A 23132-nucleotide genomic window follows, 5' to 3' on the forward strand; every position below is an offset into this window, starting at 1 on the left:
TCCGCTTTTATCTTTAGCATACATGAGCATTAATCATTAGATACAATATTTACAAAAACAGCTAACTTCATGCAAACATTATGACAGTTATTAACAAAACTGTTATAGACAACGACCAAAATTTGATTGCTTGAATCAAGAACAGTTTGTTTCAGCCTAAAACTATTAACTACGTACATCTGTCAATTGCACATGACTTGCACCAGCAACAAATTGAAAAGATATAACTTTATCAACAATGACATTGACTTGCACATTACTTCCACACATACATAATAAGCTTTATTAAACATAGCCTGCATTCAGTTCAGCAAATGAGTAAATCTGACAGGCATTACATAAAATTTATTATAATTATTAGACTAACGGGCGAAATTCATTGGAGGGTAGGAGTTCCAAACCCTATCAACGCCTACTCTCTTCACGCCACTAAGTGAACGTGCATTACACTATTCACTGTGAGATCTCCATCAATACAGGAACGGATGCCCCACAACCACATTTTCCGCGCGCCTCCCCTCTCTGCTTACTAGGAAAATCTAATAACAAAAAGGTGAGCACAAATGATGTGGGTACCACAATCTAGTTCTAAAATACCATACCACATTTGCTTTTACCAAAATATGATGCAACTCATGGGCCAGATTCTGGGTAAGAATTTTCTATGATCAATCTTCGTTCATAATGAACCGTTCACCTCAAAGAATTGACTGTCAACTCCGTGGTCATAACTCAGTTGTCTCACTGCTGACATAACAGAAGAACAAAGAAACACTTCGCACATAGATTCATTGCTAGACTGCTGCGAATGGTACACAGTACACATAATATCACACGTGATACCTTATTTATCACCAACACCTTGACCTTTGGGTGACCTCATTACTTATGTATTTTTTCCATGACTTAACATTCGTCTGCCTGGTTAATCTTCACGTAAGTATCTCTTTAAAATTGGTCCTCAATCATCGTATACAGCAGTTCATCTCAGACCATAATTCTCTCGTTATTTTCAGCAAAATGTAGTTCCTTAGTCATATAGGTACTGTTCTTATTAAGAAAATAATCAGAAACAGCTCTAATAACAACATCACTTTTCCATTGCATTTACAGCCCCTACAACTTCGAATTCGGATTAGTACTCTAATATCAACTGGCTTCACCACTGTCACAGTGCATTTCTGTCAAGTGGCTCCATTAACTCATTCTTCACATTTCTCAGTTTATGTGGCACCAAAAATTTCAACATTCCTCAAGCTTCCTAACACAAAATCAACATGTACCCTTACACCTTATTCAACTTACGCACTCTTAGGCAATGGCCAACATAATACCTCACTCTTTCATGTACGAATCGTCTCTAACTATGACGGAAGACTACCCTACACAGAAACCATTACAAATACTGTAGTCATGAACGATAAGAAGCAAGGTCATAAACATATGCTGTTCACATACATTTAAAATATGTATTCTTCAAACAACGAGTGAGACGGTACCTAATCGTTACTGATGAATAGTTGGTCTTCCAAACAGTATCCCATACGAGCATACCAGTTGCGACTTCGCGTGGTAATGCTAGTACCTTAGATACTGGGGCTATTCACGGTTCTGTTTAAAAAGAATAGCACTATGTAGTCGTACGGTCGAGCCGCACATGTCTGCTTTCATGCCCCGAGCAAATATGCTGCAAATAATAACTTGTAGCTGTGACCCTGCACTCTAATTGTCTATGCTTTGGATAGAATCACGAATTAATAAAATACACTTAACGATAAAATAAAAGATTCTAACGCCTGTAATTGTTGTAGACGACAGAGAATTACGTTGAATAACACCTCAAATAAATGGGAAGTGGTCTTACGATATTCAGTTAAAAGCAGACATTAAAATAATTTTATAAAATGCAGTAAACTTACTTTGAGGGCGTTACGAGAATGGCAGCAAGATTGGCAAAAAACAGTCATCAAAGTTACGCGTAACTAAGTCCATAGGGAAAACAGGACACGCGGCGGACTGTGGCGGAACTAACATTAGAGTACAAGTGCACCAAACATATTACCGATGGGCCTCCGCAGCCGGTGACCCATGCATGTGCACGTGTTAACACCACGATATTGGCAACTACAACTAAAAGGGGCACCTGCCCATCGGCACTGGACGTTGGCGCAGTGGCAGATTGTTGCTTGGTCTGACGAATCCTGACACCTCCTTTACTATTCCGATGGGAGGACGCGAATCCGTTGTCTTCAAGGACCGGTTCAGAACATTTTTCCACACAAACAAATAATCATTTTTCTCTCCCTCTCCTCTTGCCTTGCACACTTTCACCCGACAGGCCAGCAGACAACAACAGCAGGCACCGTACAAGTCGCACATGCGCGGTTTAGCACAGGTGGTATCTTAGTGCGGATGCAAAGCGGGGATACAAGCGTCAGATGGAGCAACAAAGCCTGAAGCTGAATGGCACCAGTTCAGGTCCCGGCGTCATCTGCACTTAGGCGCAGTCCATGGTTCAGCAGCTAGTAGCAGCAGGTAGGTCGCTCTACAAAAAGTGATTGACTGTCGTGGAGTAGCTTTCGCAGCTGGCTGCAAGTGGTGACAGACCATGCCTAGTGGAGACGGACAGTATTTATGGTGAACCGACCCATCCCTGTTTTTACAGGACATCATTCTTCACCACGTAATCCATGGTAACGTCGCAGTTCAGAGCTCTTGCGTGCGGCACTTCAGGTCACACATACTACAGCCTGGTTCCTGTACTTCGTCGTGGCAACAGTATTCCAGACCTGGCAGCTGCATGAAGACTCGACCTTCGGTGGCTGTTCTATTAACAGGACGAAGGCTCCTGTCACGTCAACACTGCCTCTCTATGGATTCTTGCGTCACACTGCAGGACAAAATTCCGTTAGTTTGGCCACAGCTTTCAAACTTCAAGTAAAAAGAGCAGTGACTAAATAATACGGAGCATGGACAGCGTCATATCATGCTTGATTACTGTGAAGATGCCGTGTACTCATGGGAAAAAGCATTATAGCTACCTGATAGACTTTGAAAGGGTCCTGATTGTCCGCCTCCGTTTGTTCGGCTGTTCGAATCGTGCAATATCTACATTTACGGGGTACTCGGGTGTGACAGTGGGCCGACCGTCGACTGCAGGGGAGTGTGACGGCTGGCGTAACTGTCGTCAACGTTCCGGATGACCACATCTCTCCATCACAGGGAGTACCATCCTGCCAGCCGAGAACTAGCAATGGATTTCCAGAAAAATTACGCCACACCGTTAATAGTTCACTAGCAAGTGGTCAGACTAGGTATTCTAATAGAATCGTAAGCGGTGATACACATTGACTCTTTTTTGTTGTTGATATGTTACAATACAGCATCACCGGTCTTTTGAGGTCTAACTGTGTTCGTGAGGCAGTAAATTTACCCACAGGGCAGTGACACCGCGTCACTGCGATACACTTTGGAGGTGTGGTGGTGAGACCTGGAGTTCCGTACCACCCTCCGACGGTGACAGTACTACACCACTCAGGCAAAAAAATTTAGCCTAACATGGGCAGGTAGGGTGGCAAAGTATTGAACGTGGAATAGGAGCTTGTCCCGCCAAAGGGTGCATCCGTGGTGGGCCTGCCAGGCCTATCGTTAGCCATAGTCGGAATCCGATTCCTCTAGGATGGTTAGGGGAACCGGATGTCGATGACAGCAGCGAGGATGTGTGGTCCCAACGTGGCGTAACCCATGGACAGTGTCCCGCAGGGCATCCACTTTCTCATAGAGCCGCCGCGCGTTGTTGCGTATGGTCGTCTTTAGGGGGACAATATCCGCCTCCTCGTGGAGAGAGACAGTTCTCGTGAGTGGCGGGGCGTGCAGGCTCCACTTAAGCACCTTGTTCTGCAGGCGCTGCAACGTCCGCATCCTGGTGACACTAACCGTGGCCCATGCGGCAGAGCCATGCGTGAGGCCAGGCAGGATAACTGTTCGGTAGATGCGGAGCTTGGTAAGCAGGTTAAGTTCCCTACTACAAAGTAGTGGGTACAAGGCACTAGTGAGCTTTAACCCCTTGTTGACGGTATACTCAGCATGACGGTGGAAATGCAACTTATGGTCCATCTGGACCCCGAGATATGTTGTTGTTGGGGACCAGGGCTCCCGCACGCACTCCGCACGACAGTGGAAAGCCAACTTGCGATCCATATGGGCCCCGAGGTGAGTGGTTGTTCGGGACCAGGGCACCTGCACGCCTGAATCGAAATATGGTGGCGGAGAACTGAGCACAGTTTTCTGAAATGGACTACCGTAGTTTTAAAGGCGTTCAGAACTATGTCTACCAGTCGCAGGGGGAGGGCGGGATAAGTAACGAAAGATGTGTATTTGAGGACTCTGTGTGAAGCGATTACTGAGATCGGACGTATTTTATTAAGCTCCATTGTGAATGTTTAGTTAGTCTATGGCACAACAAACAAACTCATAAAATAATACGCATTGAAGGTGTGTATTTACCAATTTATGAAAGCTCTGACAAACATTCTTCCGATATCACGTGACGTAGATCGATCGGAGGTGCAATGTGGAATGATAGTCGTGCCTGCATCTTTTCACGGTCAATATTCTTCGAGAGAATATCTCAGAAGCAATAAAATTTTTGTAGATAAAAAAGTTTGACACAATATTCCATACGCATCATACAACGTAGCACTTAGTTGGGCCGAACGATCTACGTAGCGAAATAAACATTTTAGGTTTCAGGTGGAGCAGTTCCGACGAGGAGTTTCAGCGAGATTTACATATATCTAGCTCTCCTGTGGTATTTAAAACAAAAGACTTATATTCTTTAGCTTTTAAAAAACTGAAGGTAAAACCTAAATAAAACCACTGGAAATCATAACTAAAAATACCATAAATAATTAAGAAGCAGAGAATTTTCTTACACTAAATTTCTTGAGTAAAGAAATTAATTAATTAGAAAATAATAGTATCACTGACCCATGTTAGACAGGCGTTAGCCTCACAACACAAAGGGTTGCGTTTGGACTGGTGTCGTCAGAAGGATGTATGGACCGCTGATGAATGGCGCCACATTGTGTTCAGTGATGAATCATGATTCTGCACTACTGTGGATGGCCATCGTCGGCAGATATGGTGGGGACGTGAGGAGAGGTTCCTACCCTCCAATGACTTGGAAAGACGCAGCGATGTTATTCCTAGCATCGTGGTATTGGAAACCATAGGGTACGATTTCAGGAGCAGGCTATTAGTGGTAGACGGAACTTTAATCCCATAACACTGTGTCACCGACATCCAGGGTCATTAAGTGTTACCTCTGAAGAGACAGTATCGTTGTGACATTTTTCAACAGGACAGTGTTCACCTACACATTGCCCTTGTCTCTATAAACGGTCTGCAAGATTTTGAGGCACTCCCGCGGCCAGAAAGATTCCCATGTCTGTCCCCGGCAGAACATGTGCAGAAGCAGACTGGACGTCAACACCGACCCACTGCCAATATCCAGAACGTCAGGGACCAGTTACAACATTTCTGGGACAGCCTGCCTCAGGAGAGGATACAACGGCTTTATGAGATCATTTCCAGTTGACTAAATTCAGCAAGGCATAGGGCTGTAGTACTGATAAGTGTGTTCATACTACCAAGTTCTTTGAAAATTTCACTCAATTCTGCAATCATTGAAATAACATCACACACCCTCTCAGCCCGTGAAGTTTCGTTTGCTTTCTCTTCCCCTTCTGGAGTCTCATGTTTTTCTCGCCCAGTGCATAGAGATCAATAATATTGTTCTGTCTCCAAAAATAAATTTTTGTTTTGTTTTCTGTTTTATGTTTCGCATTTTTACCGCAGTCTGATTTCTAGTGAATACTCTAATTTTCTTGAGATTAGAAACTGAAAATAAAAAAGAGCTTAATTTTACTAATCATTTGCTAGTTTACATATCCATTTGTTAATAAATATGAAAATTAAGAAAAATTATAAAACAAGCTGCTGCTAGTGAGATTCGAACTAGTAGCTATGTGACTACAAGACACATTACACGCTCACCTGCCGACGATGACGTGGTTTTCTAAATCGTATAAGCCAAATTCCGGAGTTATATATTTTCAAAGGATACGGGCATTCTCTTCAACGTGTCCCGGTTCGTATCGTTAAGCTGCGTGAGCACCAGAGACTTTACTCTGTCTGACACATGAAGAGACGGAAAAGTGAACTTACCCTGAGGTCATCCTCGGCTCACTCGGTCCATATTCCTAGTAATGATTGCTTGGTCTTTGCACTAAGCAGTAGGTTCTGTTTCAAGTGGATTGCACCAAGCGTTTACGCTAAATTTGGGGTAAGGTGATTTCTTCGGGTCGAGTTCGCTTGAGTGGAGGCGATTGTTACATTGCTCCAAATTGTATTTAGCCGTTACAATTCCCTGCGGGTGGTGCGTGGCCAACCGATGGAAGTTCACCTCTGGGACAGTCTCAGACCCTTGGCTTTGGGTTACGGAGGCATTCATATATGCGCTTCGCTTGACATGCGGTGATTTGTGAAGTTCATTTATTTTCACCGAAGGCAGTCTCTGAATTTCAAGAAATTACGTCTGGTGAGCCTGGATTTTACTAAGCTAGTGGTAGTACTGGGCGACTCACCAAAGACTTATTTTTATGTAATGATCCTGACCGGATTTTGAAGCAGTTGAAAATAATATTAAGTGAATGTTAAATTGAAGAGGTGTGTCACGTAACCCCATGTGACCACTTGCCAATTAAATTCAAATCCTAGGGCTAACGGCGCTAAAGGCCATTTACATAATTTCACGTTGTCACATTGATATTCAATAAGCTCCGGCTGACCTATTTGTCTTTTTTTTTTTTTTTTTTACTGCTTTATTTAGAAGCTATTGAGTCTCTTTTAAAGGCTGTGTATCAAGTGTGTCACAGATAACTGATTAGCTGATGCGAACCTTAGTTTTACAGGATATGAATCACTTTCATGTGTACCTTTTTAATACACAAAGTAGTTTACACGTCCAGTTGTATGCCGAATAGTGCTTATTCCTCTGAGTAAGGGTGCATCGCTCTTATCTATCGAGCTCGAATGTAACTTGGAGGCACTAATTTTTTCAGCACGGATTTCATTTTCGTTGTTACTAGCATTTTCAACACCTCTGCATTTTCCTTTTAGTGTAATGATTTATGTTACGCGGTTGTAACACTGCTCTTTCAAGTTGTAGTAACTTAGGTGGCCAGTTTGGGTTGCTTTCGAAACTGAATATGTTTGAGAAGTCATTTCAAAATGAGGTTCTAACACTTTGGATCGGCGTGTTTATTTCAGAAAAGGAGATGGTTCTTTAATGATCGAATGTTATTATTTGTTAACTATTATTAATATAAAAATGGTAATTCTAATTCTAAATTGTTTCAAGTCCAGTTCTATAATTACACTATTTTACGTGTCTGAGGAGCAAATAAAATTCGTGAAAGGACTTTCTATTTTGTGCTCTAGCATCTTCCGCTCCGTGCTCCATGCATTGCTACTATTTCAGTTTCCTTTGCCGGTCCCTCCCGCCGGAGGTTCGAGTCCTCCCTCGGGCGTGGGTGTGTGTGTTTTTCTCAGCATAGGATAGTTTAAGTTAGTTTAAGTAGTAAGTCTAGGGACCGATGACCTAAGCAGATTGGTCCCTTAGGAATTCACACACATTTGAACATTTTTCCATTGCCATCTTCCCCAGTCAGAGTTTGTGCTCCATCTCGGTTGACCTCGTCGAAGACGGGTGTTGAAGACTAACCTTCTGAAATGAGTTTCCACTCTGCAGCGGAATGTGCGCTGATCTGAAACTTCCTAGCGGATTTAAACTACCTGCCTTACAGGTACTCGAACCTGGAAACGATGCCTTTCGCTGGCACGTGATCCAGCAGTAGAACTATCCAAGCACGACTCACGATGCGGCTTCACAGCTTTACTTCATCCAGAACCTCATCTCCACCTCCCAAACTCCAGGATCGAGTCTCGGTCTGACTTAAACAATGCTCTGCAAATCTTAAGGACGAGATAGATAAAATAATATAACATACTGGACACCCTATGGAAGTCTGTTACCAGAGATCTCCAAGTTGTGCACAGAAAATGGATTTCACATCACGTGAGTTCACCGTGACCGTAGCGCCAAATGGGACTAGTCCCGCAACACGAGGCAGTTCAAGAAACGGGAAAACACGTTGTGTGTCTATCAGCTAACAGTGATGGTGTTCTACAATGCAACGTGCCCGGGACACAATATTCGGATGAGTTCACAAGGAGAAGAATCCTTAGACACGTGGAAAACTGGAAGAAGAACGAAGTGTTACGAGTGTAACCCAGGAGTTTGGTACTGACCACAGCCTTGTTTCATGTGCATAACGAACATTCGACTCGTAAATGCACCGCTGCCCGAAGGAGAGGAGGTGTTGAACCACGATCAACTTTAGCAACAGACGATAGATCCATTGTGCAAGAGGCAAGGAAGACCTACATGAAACAGCGAGTGCAATAGCAACCACTTTTAATATTACTGCAAGACACACAATCCCGCCCTCCACAGTGGCACTGTGACTGTATAGGGATGGTCAAAATGTTCAAATGTGTGTGAATTCCTATGGGACCAAACTGCTTAGGTTATCGGTCCCTACACTTATACAAAACTTAAACTAACTTATGCTAAGAACAACACACACAGCCATGCCCGAGAGAGGACTAGAACCTCCGACGGGAGGGGCCATGCAGTCCGTGACATGACACTTAAAACTGCGCGGGCACTCCGCGCGGCGCATAGGCACGGTATCGCTGCCCAACGACCAGTATGTTGTGCTCCGTTGACACACGCACACCGGCGGCACGAATTGTGATGATGCCAAGAGCATAGACACTGGTCTAACGAGAGGTGGGGTCGCTTGCTCGTCTCTAAAGAGAACAGATTTCCTCTGAGTATTGATTCTGGACGTACATCCATATGGTTAGTGGAGAGAACACGTAATGCACCTTGGAACACTGTCGGACGCGATCATTTTAGTGATCCAGATGGTATGATGTGCTGAGGCTTAATGTTGTATTGGCGCACTGATCTCCAAATCTTTCAAAACGGTGCAGACACCTGCCAACGTTATTGTAATACTGGTTTCTTCTACATGTTTGTCTATTCAGGGGTGTATTCGATCCTGACGTCAGTTTTACGGACTAAAATGACCCACCGCACGGAGTACCGTAAGTGGACAAGTCGTGGAACGAGAGGATGTTCGGCGAATTGACGCAGTTGCCCGTTCCCCCGACTTACATCTCATCGAAGACATGTGGTCTACGATGTGGTGACGTGCTGCAGCGCATCCACATGCACCAACGAACATTCAGCAGAGTCAGCTGTGCCAGTGGAGTAATGGAACGTCCTATCACACGAACACCTTACTCACCATGTAGGGAGCATAGGAGCATCTTGAAGAATATGTACTGCCGTCGTCGTGATCACGCACCAAATTACACTACTGGCCATTAAAATTGCTACACCAAGAAGAAATGCAGATGATAAACGGGTATTCATTAGACAAATATATTATACTACAACTGACATGTGATTACATTTTCACGCACTTTGGGTGCATAGATCCTGAGAAATCAGTACCCAAACTACCACCTCTGGCCGTAATAACGGCCTTGATACGCCTGGGCATTCAGTCAAACAGAGCTTGGATGGCGTGTACAGGTATAGCTGCCCATGCAGCTTCAGCACGATACCACAGTTCATCAAGAGTAGTGACTGGCGTATTGTGACGAGCCAGTTGCTCGGCCACCATTGACCGGAAGTTTTTAATTGGTGAGAGATCTGGAGAATGAGCTCGCCAGGGCAGTAGGTGAACATTTTCTGTATCCAGAAAGGCCCGTACAGGACCTGCAACATGCGGTCGTGGATTATCCTGCCGAAATGTAGGGCTTCGCAGGGATCGAACGAAGGGTAGAGCCACGGGTAGTATCACATCTTAAATGTAACGACCACTGTTCAAAGTGCCGTCAATGTGAACAAGTGGTGACGCAGACGTGTAACGAATGACACTCCGTACCATCAAGGCGGGTGATACGCCAGTATGGCGATGACGAATACACGCTTCCAATCAGCGTTCACCGCGATGTCGCCAAATAAGGATGCGACCATCATGATGCTGTAAACAGAACCTGGATTCATCCGAAAAAATGACGTTTTACTATTCGTGCACGCAGGTTCGTCGTTGTGTACACCATCGCAGGCGCTCCTGTCTGTGATACAGCGTCAAGGGTAACCGCAGCCATGGTCTCCGAGCAGATAGTTCACGCTGCTGCAGACGTCGTCGAACTGTTCGTGATGATGGTTGTTGTCTTGCAAACGTCCCCATCTGTTGACTCAGGGATCGAGACGTGGCCACACGATCAGTAACAGCCTTGCGGATAAGATGCCTGTCATCTCGACTGCTAGTGATACGAGGCCGTTGGGATCCAGCACGGCGTTCCGTATTACCCTCCTGAACCTACCGATTCGATATTCTGCTAACGGTCACTGGATCTCGACCAACGCGAGCAACAATGTCGCGATACGATAAACCGCAATCGCGATAATCTACAAACCGACCTTTATCAAAGTCGGAAACGTGATGGTACGCATATCTCCTCCTTACACGAGGCATAACAACATCGTTTCACCAGGCAGCGACGGTGAACTGCTGTTTGTGTATGAGAAATCGGTTGGAAACTTTCCTCATCTCAGCACGTTGTAGGTGTCGCCACCGGCGCCAACCTTGTGTGAATGCTCTGAAAACCTAATCATTTGCATATCACAGCACCTTCTTCCTGTCGGTTAAACTTCGCGTCTGTAGCACGTCATTATTCGTGGTGTAGTAATGTTAATGGCCAGTAGTGTATGAACCATGTCCCGCCTTCTTTAGTACCCAGGGGAACATCATACATCTCGGTAACTTCGGTTGAATTGCGTTTATTTATTTGAAGTTTCATTTAAGTTCATCTCGCTGCATATTTCTTACAGTTATCTTCTGTACTATACTGTAGCAGCTCTCCCTACATATGGTCCAAGTCTCTCTGAGCTTAGTTGCTTGTCAGTGACGCATCATATGAAAGTTCCTTCCAACCTTAAGTTTTGACACCGACTTAGTTTTAATTTGATCTGAAGTTTCAACCCAAACGTTGTTTCCTTCTTTAATTCCGATGACATTGTAACTGTGAGTTTCTGTCGGAGTGTGCTACTCGCGACAGAAAACTTCCAGCCGGCGAATTCTAGCAATGAAAAACGGAAGATTCTCAAGATTAAGGAGCCTCGCAGAATAGTCCCTGCGGCACGACCCACTGGCAAGTGCAGCACCCGCAGAGGGTGGCTGGGCGCCGGAGGAAGCGTCAGCGACGCGGCTTATCCATTACTTCATTAGGAGGTAATGTGACAGCTGGAGACGCCGCGGCGGCTGTCACCGCTAAGTGGTGATTGACGACCGCCAACGGCCCGCGAAAGAATCGCTGACAGCCGCCGCCGGCAGAGTGTGTGGCTGTCCCCGGAGGACTGGGCGCGCCACTCCTGAGGATGCGACCGCCCAGCCGCAATCTATTCTTCATGAGGCAGGCTAGCGATGGCGCCGTTCCCCCAGTTCGGAACACCACCACCCCCGCCCCGCAGAGAGCGGCACGAACGTGGCTTGCAAATCCTTAGAAAGGTGGAAGCATATCCCATACTAGCATCTGAGTCAAGGTCGAAAAAATCGTGGTGGCATGCAGTTTCCACTCTGAAACGTACGGAGATACCTATAGCCTTCTTATACTGCACAAACGTTTTTATAGTCTACATAAACGAATTAGGAGAGAATATGAGGAGAAAACTCGCAACTTCTGCAGATGATGCTGTCGTTTATCCTCTAGTAAATTCAGCGGAAAATCAAAATTAATTGCAAAAGCTGCGCGGGAGTAGCCGAGCGGTCTATGGCGCTGCAGTCATGGGCTGTGCGGCTAGTCCTGGCGGAGGTTCGAGTCCTCCCTCGGGCATGGGTGTGTGTGTTTGTCCTTAGGATAATTTAGGTTAAGTATAGTGTAAGCTTAGGGACTGATGACCTTAGTAGTTAAGTCCCATAACATTTCACACACATTTGAACATTTCATTTTTGAATTGAAAAATAATTTATACAATATATCTACAAGGTGTAAAAAGTGACAACTGACAGTAAACAACAGAACGTGTAGTGTGAAATTTTCTGGCAGATTAAAACTGTGTGCCCGACCGAGATTCGAAATCGGGACCTTTGCATTTCGCGGGCAAGTGCTCAACCGACTGAGCTATGGAAGCTCGCGAAAGACAAAGGTCCCGATTTCGAGTCTCGGTCCGGCACACAGTTTTAATCTGCCAGTAAGTTTCGCATCTGAGCGCACTTCACTGCAGAGTGAAAATTTAATTCCGAATAAAAAGAGCAAGTTCCTCAGTATGACAACTAAAAAAGTTGTTTTATCTTTCGGTTACTTAATAAATCAAACAAATGTAAAAGTTGTCTCTACAACTAAATTACCGAGGAATTACGATTGCAAACAACGTAAATTGGAACCATGACACTGAAAATTTTGGGAAGTTGTAAGAAGGACTCTGTTTCGCTGGCAAAATACTTAGAAGATTCTACAAATCTACAAACGAGAGTGTCTAGACTAAGCTGTCCTGTTTTGGACTACTGCTCGCGGTATGAGGTCGAAACCAAATAAGATTGACGGAGGATATCGAAAAATTTCAAATAAGAGCAGCCTGTGTTCTGCTATCGCAAAATAGTGTGGGGAGCTTCGCAGATATGTAACCGGGTTGGGGTGGCAATCATTTAACTATGACGCTTTTCGTTACGACGAGATCTATTCACGAGATTTCCATCACCGATGAGGAAGTCCGAGCTCGTTCTGAAAGACTTACGTTTGCTATCCGAGTGTGTAACAGTCGAGAAATAGTCTGAAAGTGGTTCTACGAACACACTGGCAAATTCAGGTTGGGAGTGCAGGGCTATTATGTACGCGTAGATAGTATGAGAGCGTAGTATGAAAACTTGCTGATTTTCTTGCTTTCCTGATTTGTCTGTATACAAGACCTGTCAACGACTTCCTCTATCGAGATGGAGGAACGTTAGTAACTATACTGTTTCCTTTAGATTGTACATATACTATCTGAGCAAAAGATTATGTATTGCAGAATTGAGCACCGGATGTCATGACAGGCGCACACACCGGGGGGAGCTGTGTTGTCAGCAAAGAAGCAGTAACTGGAGAATGGATCAGTCAGGAGAGCTCAAGGACTTCGAGCGTGGACTAATCATTGCCCATAATCTGCTCAGGAAATCCAGCAGGGTCAATTCAGCCCTACTAAAACTGCCAAAGTCGACTATTGATGAATGTGAAGAAATTACGACAGTTAAAGGAAGATCAGACAGTCTTCAAATATTGATGGAGAATTGCGGAGAGTGATGTAAAATATTACAAGAAATCAACGGAGAGAATAACCAATTATTTCCAAAGTTCTACCAGCATTCCGGCTGTGGCTCCTAAAAAGCCACACATTTCTGTCGTCAATGCTAAGTGACGCTGGAGGTACGGTGAAGAGCGACGCGATTGAACAGTGGAACACGGGAATTGAGTGGAGCCATGTATCACGCAATACCCTGTTACAGTCCCAGTGAAGGACTTGGATTTTGTGAATGCCTAGAGGATTTTACCTAACATCGTGGCTATTGCTAACAGTGAAACATGAAGGTGTAGGAGTTACGGAGTGGGAGTGATTTTCGAGGTTATGGTGTGGTCTCCTAATTACGATTAACAAAACGCTAAATGCGGATATGAACCGTTTTTACAGCAGTGTGTACTGCGTTCAGTATGGGAATAGTTCGGATACGGTGGTTGTTTCTTTCAAGTATGACAATGCGCCCAGTCCCAAAACAGCATCAGTAAAGCAGTTTTTCGTGGAAAGGACTTGCCTGCCCAGAGTTCCAACCTGAACCGTTTGGGATGAATTGGGTTGTCGACTTCGCTCCAGACCCTAATGTCCAACTTCATTGGCTGGCTCATTGGAATGTGTCAGAAACAAAGTTCAAGCTGTCATAAGGGAGAAGCACGGAGACACCTTATATTAAAGTCCAGTAATAGGTGTCTTGATACTTTTGATCATACAGTGTAAGTCAGCGTATTTCTCTATACCTTTCCAGTTTCGATTCCCGTTTCCATGTACAACTAACGGTACAGGCGCTGTACCGGCTACAGCAATTGTTGCGCAATTTGTTGAGTTATCAAAATTCCGAAGACGTACGTTTAGAGTGACCACTGTAACTGTTACACCGACTTTTAAAAACAGAGGTCAGGACAGTCTTTTTCTGGTATAGCATCTCTTTAATTTCGTTGCTTTATCGCTTAGGATATAAAACGCTTTCTCAGGACACTCACTGGAAGAAATAGTTAAAGGCAGAGGACGACAGTAAGTGTCTGTCGTTTCTGTCCCCCTGCGACAAGATAGCCATGATCTTGGTGAACTACAATGTGAAGACGGTTTTGCGGCTTCATACCAAAATTTAGCACATGTTTGGCATGATTAAAGATTTCTTAGGACTAAGGACAACTGGCGTGTATGGCGTCACATGTGAGTGTGGCCACTAATACATAGGCCAAACTAAATGTTGCATTTCTCAGAAATGTGTAGAAACACGCGAGGAACTTCCGTCTCGGCTACATAGGCAGGTCATCTTCGAAGGATACGTCTCCATCTTGGAAGACACAAAGATACGAGATCGTGTCAGGTGTTTCTGTTATCAATGAAGCGATAAGAAAAAGAGGGTATAAAAATCTAGTGAACTTCGGCTTGGGGGTGAGATACTGTCAGAACGCCAGGTCCCTATAAGACAGACTGCTAGCCCCGGGAAGAGACGAGAGGCCGCTCCCCCCACTCCCCTTTCCAAGAGCTCGCGATCGGCCAGCCTGATGCAATTCCGAGACACGAAAATACGACCTGATCCGGATAAATACTAGTATCCGACAGAACCCAAACACTTCACCGGGAGATGACTCATGAGATACGTCTTCAAACCTAGCCTAATGACGGAGATATGATTTCTGGAGAAGAATTCATCAACAGTTACGCTGTCTCATAGTCCAGCGTTGCTGATCAATAGGAATTAATTAGCTATCAAAGCCGTGGACTGCACGAACACAATCCACAATCACTCAAATATTATTATGAATTTACATACAGATAAACAAAATCGTCCGTTCACCAACAACAGAGATGCCACCAAAACGTATCCCTGCACACTTTGACTTAAAATAATTATAACTCAATATTAAAACTGACTGAATTATGACTAGTGCTTGTGACAAAACACACCTGTGAAGTGTGGGTGGGATGAGCACTGGATAACGGATTCCCAGAGTACACATGAAGTCGCTACGGTCGCAGGTTCGAATCCTGCCTCAGGCATGGATGTGTGTGATGTCCCTAGGTTACTTAGGTTTAATTCTAGGGGACTGATGACCTCCAAAGTTAAGTCCCATAGTGCTCAGAGCCATTTGAACCATTTTACACCTGAAGTGCGCCACGAAATGCGTCATCCATTAACGACTTTCGTGTAACGGTCTCGGCAGCCTCAGTCACTGTTAACCCTATTGCAAGGTGTGTGTGCAAGGTTTGGTGCAGGAGGGGAGGGGTGGTATGGGGGGGGGGGAGGGACAAGTGTAGTCTTGTCAGGGCGGTCGTTCCGACCTCATCACCCTGGACCTGCTTGTTCACTGGTGTGGAAGAGGATCTAGGTTTTCATGTGGCAACCTGAGTAATTTATTTTAATTTATTTATCATTTACAGCGAAGCTCGAGACCCACGTCAAGTGGATAAGATTGGTACTGAAGTCCAACTCACTGTCCCTGAAGGCAGTATGGTGGAAGCAACCGGCCCACAGCCGTAATCAGCACAGGGTGGCTTGTGTGTGGTTTATTGATCCGGCGATGGGAGATGATAACTTGATCAGTGGTAGTAGGATATTAGTTCGAACCTCATCAATGGTCGATGTAAGACTGTGTGACGAAGGGTCCCGTTTAAAGATGCTGACTGACGATGTCTATACTAGTGGAAAGCGGCTATTCCATGGTTCTCTGCAAAACAGGGCGCTATGGCAACCTACAGCAGCAGCCAGCTTGATGCTCATTGCCGGCTGGGTGGACGCTAATTATACGCTCCTTTACTCAACACGTTCTTGTGTAGACGCTCCCGGTGTCTCAGAGTCACGGTGTCTAATGTACAGTGGCGTCACGGATTTCGGTAACATCGTTGGTTGCTGAAAGGGTCAACTAATGTACTGGGACCGGATGGGGTGGCGTAATGCTCCACAGTTGCTTCCTGTAATCTACTGCTATTAAGTATTAGCTAGGCGATGACCTGAAAGAACTAGGTAGCAGCTATTACACATGGATCGACTAAAATCCTCTTGACGCAGCCTGCAGCGACGTATGAACCACACCTTGTGGCGCTCCGATGACGGTTAATTACGCATAGACAGCATTTAGCTCCCAGTATATTCAAAATTTCTTCTCTCGCTTCGAAACCGCTATTGTTAAGTAACTAGGGAAAAAAACGTTTAATGAAGTTTCCAGTTATTTTAGTCATCGACAAACCTGATGACATTGGTGTCTTGAGTGAAAGTAAAGAATAATTACATGATCTGCTGAATGGAATGTACAGTCTAACGTTCGCAGAATATGGACTGAGAGTAAACCGAACAAAGACGAAAGTAATGAGAAGCAGCAGAAATGAAAACACCGAGAATTTCACATCAGGACTGATGGTCACGAGCTAGATTAAGTTAAGGAATGCTACTACCTAGGCGGCAAAATAACCAATAACGGACGGAGCAAAGACGACATCAAAAGCAGACTAGCACTGGCAGAAAGGGCATTCCTACCCGAGAGAGGTCTAGTAGTGCGATTGAATGAGGTTCCCAGTTATTTTATGCATCTACAAAACTTTACGTTAAATACAAAATTTAAATAATTCTGAACATCAATTGTAATGTTTGTGGCAAATTATCGCTAAGTTGAAATCTGTCAAATGACAAACATATGGTTGTTATGTTGGGAGATAGTTGTTTCAGCGAAACAGTGCAGTATGTGAAAACAATAATGTTCTGCAGTATAGGGTAAACGTGGCACAGCTTCACATATTGCGTTATTATCATGTGCTAGAAGCACGGTCCATCTCATGAAATTACCGAGAAATACATCTTCTCGTCCTACTTTGGCTTTCTAGAACATGCCGTATTAATGAAGCCTTGCCTTTCTAGGCGCCTGATTGGCTAGAGACCCTAGAATGGCCGTCTCGAAGAGGTGAGGTCATTCTGAGAGTGATCGTGCGTGGAGAAAGCCGAACATACTGCGAGAATATACTTATTCTGTTTCAGCTGCATGTCGTTATTTTAAAGTGCTTATGGTTGTGAGTGAAACACAAGAAGAGAGCTTGTGGTAAATATAAAGAATCAAGTTATCCCCAAAAATTAGCTGAGGACACGTTTCAAGCAAGATGAGTGCTACCAACGGAACCATGACGAAGCATCTTCTGCGTAAGGGACACGAAACAGAAGACGCAAGATGAGTGGAAAGAATATTCGTGACATGTGCTAGAAATGCACTCGCCACCTTCAACATCAGCGTGAAACGATTGGGTGTTACAACCAGCAAACATCATCAAATTTTCTGCAGAAAACACGAGTGAAGTGATTGCGTAATGAATCCTTGTCCCGGGATGTATTCGTTTTGAAACCCTGTCGTAGATGCAGACGGTGTGCTAGTGCGGGACTTCAACGAAGAGCTATTACGTTCGACGACAAAGATATTACCGACTCAGCTATACAGACATGACTCACAGCTCAGGTCCAAAGAGTCAGAACTGCCAGAAACTCTTTCCAACTTGCCACCAAGCACAAAAGCTCTCCTGCGAACAATGGCGGAACTAGTATTCCTGGAAGAAGGGGTATTGCAGAGAAATGGCGTAGGCCTTTTCGTAGTGAATCTTTCTCTTTACAGCCCAGCCTGTACTGAAACTTTTATAATTAAAATTGTATTCCAGCGATGAAGTCGTACCAAAAGCCTGATGTTCATGGACGATGATATTATGCCGTCCGAGCACGTATCACGACTCGCCCTCACCCCTTCAAAAACATCCCACATACATTACGCGCTTTCCAGGACCTAACACCCCAACAACCCACGAAAACATAATATTGAGAAGAAATGGTTTAACTACGCCAAAAGGGCTGTTTTAGGGATGAATGTTTCACTCTGCAGCGGAATAAGTGCGATTTAGAAAATTTCTGACAGATTAAAACTTTTTTTGAGTCATGACTCTAGTAGCACCTACAACCTACGTCCTCAATTATTTGCTGGATGTATTCCAATCTTTGTCTTCCTCTACTGTTCTTGCCCTCTACAGCTCCATGTAGTACCACTGAAGTCATTCCCTTGTGTCTCAACAAATGTCCTATCACCCTGTCCCATCTCCTTGTCAGTGTTTTCCACATATTCCGTTCCTCCTCGATTCTGCGAAGAACCGCCTCATTCCTTATCTTATCATTCAACCGAAGTTTCATCATTCGTCTCTAGCACCACATCTCAAATACTTCATTTCCCTTATGTTCTGCTTTTCCCACAGTTCATGTTTCACTACCTTACAATGTTGTGCTCCATAAGTACAGTCTCGGATTTATTCCTGAAATTGAGCCACATGTCATTTGGCAGATTTAAACGTAGGGATAATTAGCCAGAAACATTACAATTAATGTTCAGAGTTACTTAAATTTTGTATTTGACGTAAAGGTTTGTCGATGCTTAAAATAACTGAGAACCTCATTTAATCACACTACTAGACTTCTCTTTGTTCCAGTGCTTGTCTGCTTTTGATGTCCTCCTCGCTCCGTCCGTTATTGAAGTTTCTCGGTGTTTTCGATTTCTGCTACTTCTCATTACTTTCGTCTTTGTTCGATTTACTCTCAGTCCATATCCTGCACACGTTGGAGTGTACATTCCATTCAGCAGATCATGTAATTGTCCTTCACTTTCACTCGGGACACCAATGTCATCAGCGAAACGTATCATTGGTATCCTTTCACCTTCAATTTTACTTCTACTCCTGAACCTTCCTTTTGTTTCCGTCATTGCTTCTTCAATGCACAGATTGTACAGTAGGGCCGAAAGACTACATCCCAGTCTTACATTCTTTTTAATCTAATCACGTAGTTCTTGCATCGGCATCCGGAGGTGGACTTTGAGTGGAGATGGAGGCGGGGAAGGACGTCGTGTCGTGAAGTGTCAGGGCGTCAGACAGTGCACCATCAGCGGCAGGGTGGTCATCCTGTGGACATTTCCGATGGAGGTGTTGTCTCTTACATTTCCTCAGCGACCGTTGCTTCCTACCATGGTGTTCCGTGTCGGAAGGCGGGCGGCTATCGTCCGACACGTGGCCAGATGGCAGAAAGGCAAAGGTAGATACAGCTCCATGATCGACAACCGTGGGGTCGGGACGGACAGCTTGTGCCCGCTGACAGTCGTTTATTTTCCGTTAATCGCGTCGTCGAGAGGAGCCGACGCCGGTACCGACTAATTCAGAGGGGGTGCAGCTGGCACCACTGCCACAGAAAATTACATTCATGCTCATAAATTAAGGATAATGCTGATACATGGTGAAACAACGCTCTGGTGGTTGGTCTGAAGGTTTAAATCACCTCGGGGTATGACCATGCGTTACATTTGATCTGTGGTCGTCCCACGGTGGCCCTGGCAGCAGTCCACATACGCAGAGGTGTGTAGATTCATATCAGAGTACGGTGCAGCGAGTAAGTTTGCAGATGTTTTCAGACGTGCTAATGGTGACCGTGTGTTGAAAATGGCTCAACGAACACATATTGATGACGTTATGAGGGGTAAAATACAAGGGCGACTGGAGGCTGGTCAAACTCAGCAGGTAATAGCACGGGCCCTCCGTGTGCTACAAAGTGTGATCTCAACATTATGCCAACGATTCCAGCGGACAGAAAACGTGTCCAGACGCTACAGTACGGAACGTCCACATTGTGAAACACCTCAAGAAGACCGATATCTCACCATCAGTGCCCGCAGAAGGCCACGGAGTACTGCAGGTAGCCTTGCTCGGGACCTTACCGCAACCACTGGAACAGTTGTCTCCAGACACACAGACTACAGAGGACTGAACAGGCATGGTTTATTCACCCGGAGATGGTTCAAATGGCTCTGAGCACTATGGGACTCAACTGCTGAGGTCATTAGTCCCCTAGAACTTAGAACTAGTTAAACCTAACTAACCTAAGGACATCACAAACATCCATGCCCGAGGCAGGATTCGAACCTGCGACCGTAGCGGTCTTGCGGTTCCAGACTGCAGCGCCTTTAACCGCACGGCCACTTCGGCCGGCTTCACCCGGAGACCTGCAAGGTGTATTCCACTGACCCCTGGTCACAGGAGAGCCCGTAAAGAATGATGTGAAGAACACAGTACATGGTCATTGGAACAGTGGTCTCTTGTTGTGTTCACGGATGAGTCCATGTATATCCTGAACTATGACTGTCGACGGGTTTTCACTTGGTGTGAACCAGAAACCAGATACCAAATCCCTAATGGCCTTGAATGGGATCCGTATGGAGGTCGTGGTTTGATGGTGTGGGGTGGGATTATGATTGGTGCACGTACACCCCTTCATTGATGTCGGGGTACACGCGCAGGAAACAGTGGCGTTTTGTAGCACATGTGTTACGGGACAGTTTTCTCAACTTATCACCAATACCGTGGACTTACAGATTGGTGTCGTGTGTGTTCCTTATGTGCTTATGCTATTAGCGCCAGTTTTGTGTAATGCCACGTTGTGTGGCACCACATTCTGCAATTATCATTAATTTATGAGCTTGAGTGTAGATACTGGCGGCATTTAAGATTTACCGTTCAAAGTTGTCTGTTGAGAAGCTCTCCACCACCAGGCTGAAGATACCCACTCAAACGTGCGTGACCTGAAGCAACCACCAACGAATGTTGACTTGCTCATGCCACTGGCAAGCACTCCCTCCACTGGCGGCGCTGACCTGGTGTCCAAAGCAGCGAACACGCCTTGTGACCTGTATTCTTCGCGCCAGCCTGCTATCGCTACGGCATAAATTGGAGCATTTTTTACTCTCATCAGTACTTTCGAAGCAGCATTACTCTATGTGCAGAGTAATTCAGGTGTCCCTAACAATCGGTTTTATGCAACCTGCAACGCCTTCAAAAACCACATGTGAGGTTTTTATATTCTCTAGCTTGCTGCGCGCGAATCATTAGCCCCGCGGAAAAAAATGCACTTGGTCTTTCTGTGGGATATTTAATGTAGTTAAATTTCGTAATAGGATAACTTTCCATTGGATTGCCACAGTTTTCGAGCTATTCAAGGAAAACCCGTTTGTAGGCTTTTTGAATAACATGGAATCTACAACCTCTTGCAAAAACTACATTAAACTGTATTAAACTACATTACATTTCCTATAAAATGGTACTATTCATTTTCGCTTTAGAACAAAGGGTTTAGGCGTAGCGAGCTTGAGAGGACGAAAATATTGGGTGTGGTATTTGTTGAGGTTTGCATAAAGCCCAGTGGTACAGGCAGCTGAATCATCCTGAATGCCAATATTACTGCTGACAATGTGCCATCAATATAGCAGTTAATGCGACAAAGTAAAAATGGTGTGCAGTTTAGTGATGTGACTAGGTGTTCTGGAAATTTGCAATTAATATGTTTAATTGAGTGATTGAAATTTGATACTCCAAAAATAAGGCATTTGAATTAGTTATTCGACTTGAACGGGTTCAGTATATGTCACCCATTAATCCTACCAGCTGGCACTGTACTACTAATTTTTATATTTACGTTTTGTTGTTTTAAAGAGAGAGTGGTAATTGTAGTTTCCCACATTCGTTTTGGAAATGAAATGCTACAAGGTTATCACGCAAAAACAACAGTGTAGTCCTTGGTAGCAAAGTTGTAGCTCTGATGAAATATTGTTTCTGAAGATGGCGTATTATTAACAAAAATATTCCTAACCTATTATTCAATAGCACTACGTAGTATTGCTCTTCTCTTAAACTTCCTCATTATTGGAACACTTTACAACAGTTTGCGTTGAAAAATGAAGTATGTGTTTCAAAGATTTCCATGTCTTTTTATGTCGCATACATGCCTAACATATTTTCTGTTGGATTTGTGGGATTGCATTGGTACCCAAAAAGCACATTTTCAAACGATGGAACGCTTAAAAACATCTCACACTCCGAGCAAATTAAAACACTCATAAACAGTCAAGGATACAAACATTATGCACCAAGCATGATAGAAGGTTCCTTCCACAAAAACCATGAAAAAATTTCATTTCTGTGTTGATAAGTTAATAGTGAAAAATAGTATGGGCTGCATTTATTTAATCTTATTGTTTACAGTGCATTCGGTCAGTAGATCACCATCAGACAACAATCAAGACAAGTATTTAGCAGAGGTCTGCTATTGATGTTGTATTCGGTCAGTAGATCACCATCAGACAACAATCAAGACAAGTATTCAGCAGAGGTCTGCTCTTGATGTTGTATGACGACGATTACTGACCAAAAGCACTAACAAATTTAACATGAAATAAACACGACTGAGACTGTTCTTCACAATGAAGACAGCAGTCACTGTAGTTACATAGACATTACGTCTAAAATTACAGGTAGTGTAAGTCTACACATGTTCCACTTATTCAGAAAAACGGTGCACAAATGTGAAGCTGACTACGAACGTAATTCCGAGAACTTCTCGGTTAGTCGTAGTAATTGCAGGTGTTGAATTCTGTTACCTGCGACATCATACTGCAATTGTATAGTCAGTTTTGGTGTTAATATATGCCAAAGACCTGTCGGGTTGCAAAGTTAATGAAAACATTTCCTTAGCATCTGTCCCTTCTGATGTTTAATTTCCAGGTTGTTTACCCTACAACGAATCTGTAAATCGTAAACTGTCACGGTCGAATACGTTACATGTTAAAATATTCCTGGCTATTATTCTGTGGTCGAA

Source organism: Schistocerca piceifrons, chromosome 1 (assembly GCF_021461385.2).
Source record: "Schistocerca piceifrons isolate TAMUIC-IGC-003096 chromosome 1, iqSchPice1.1, whole genome shotgun sequence".
Classification (NCBI taxonomy): Eukaryota; Metazoa; Arthropoda; class Insecta; order Orthoptera; family Acrididae; genus Schistocerca; species Schistocerca piceifrons.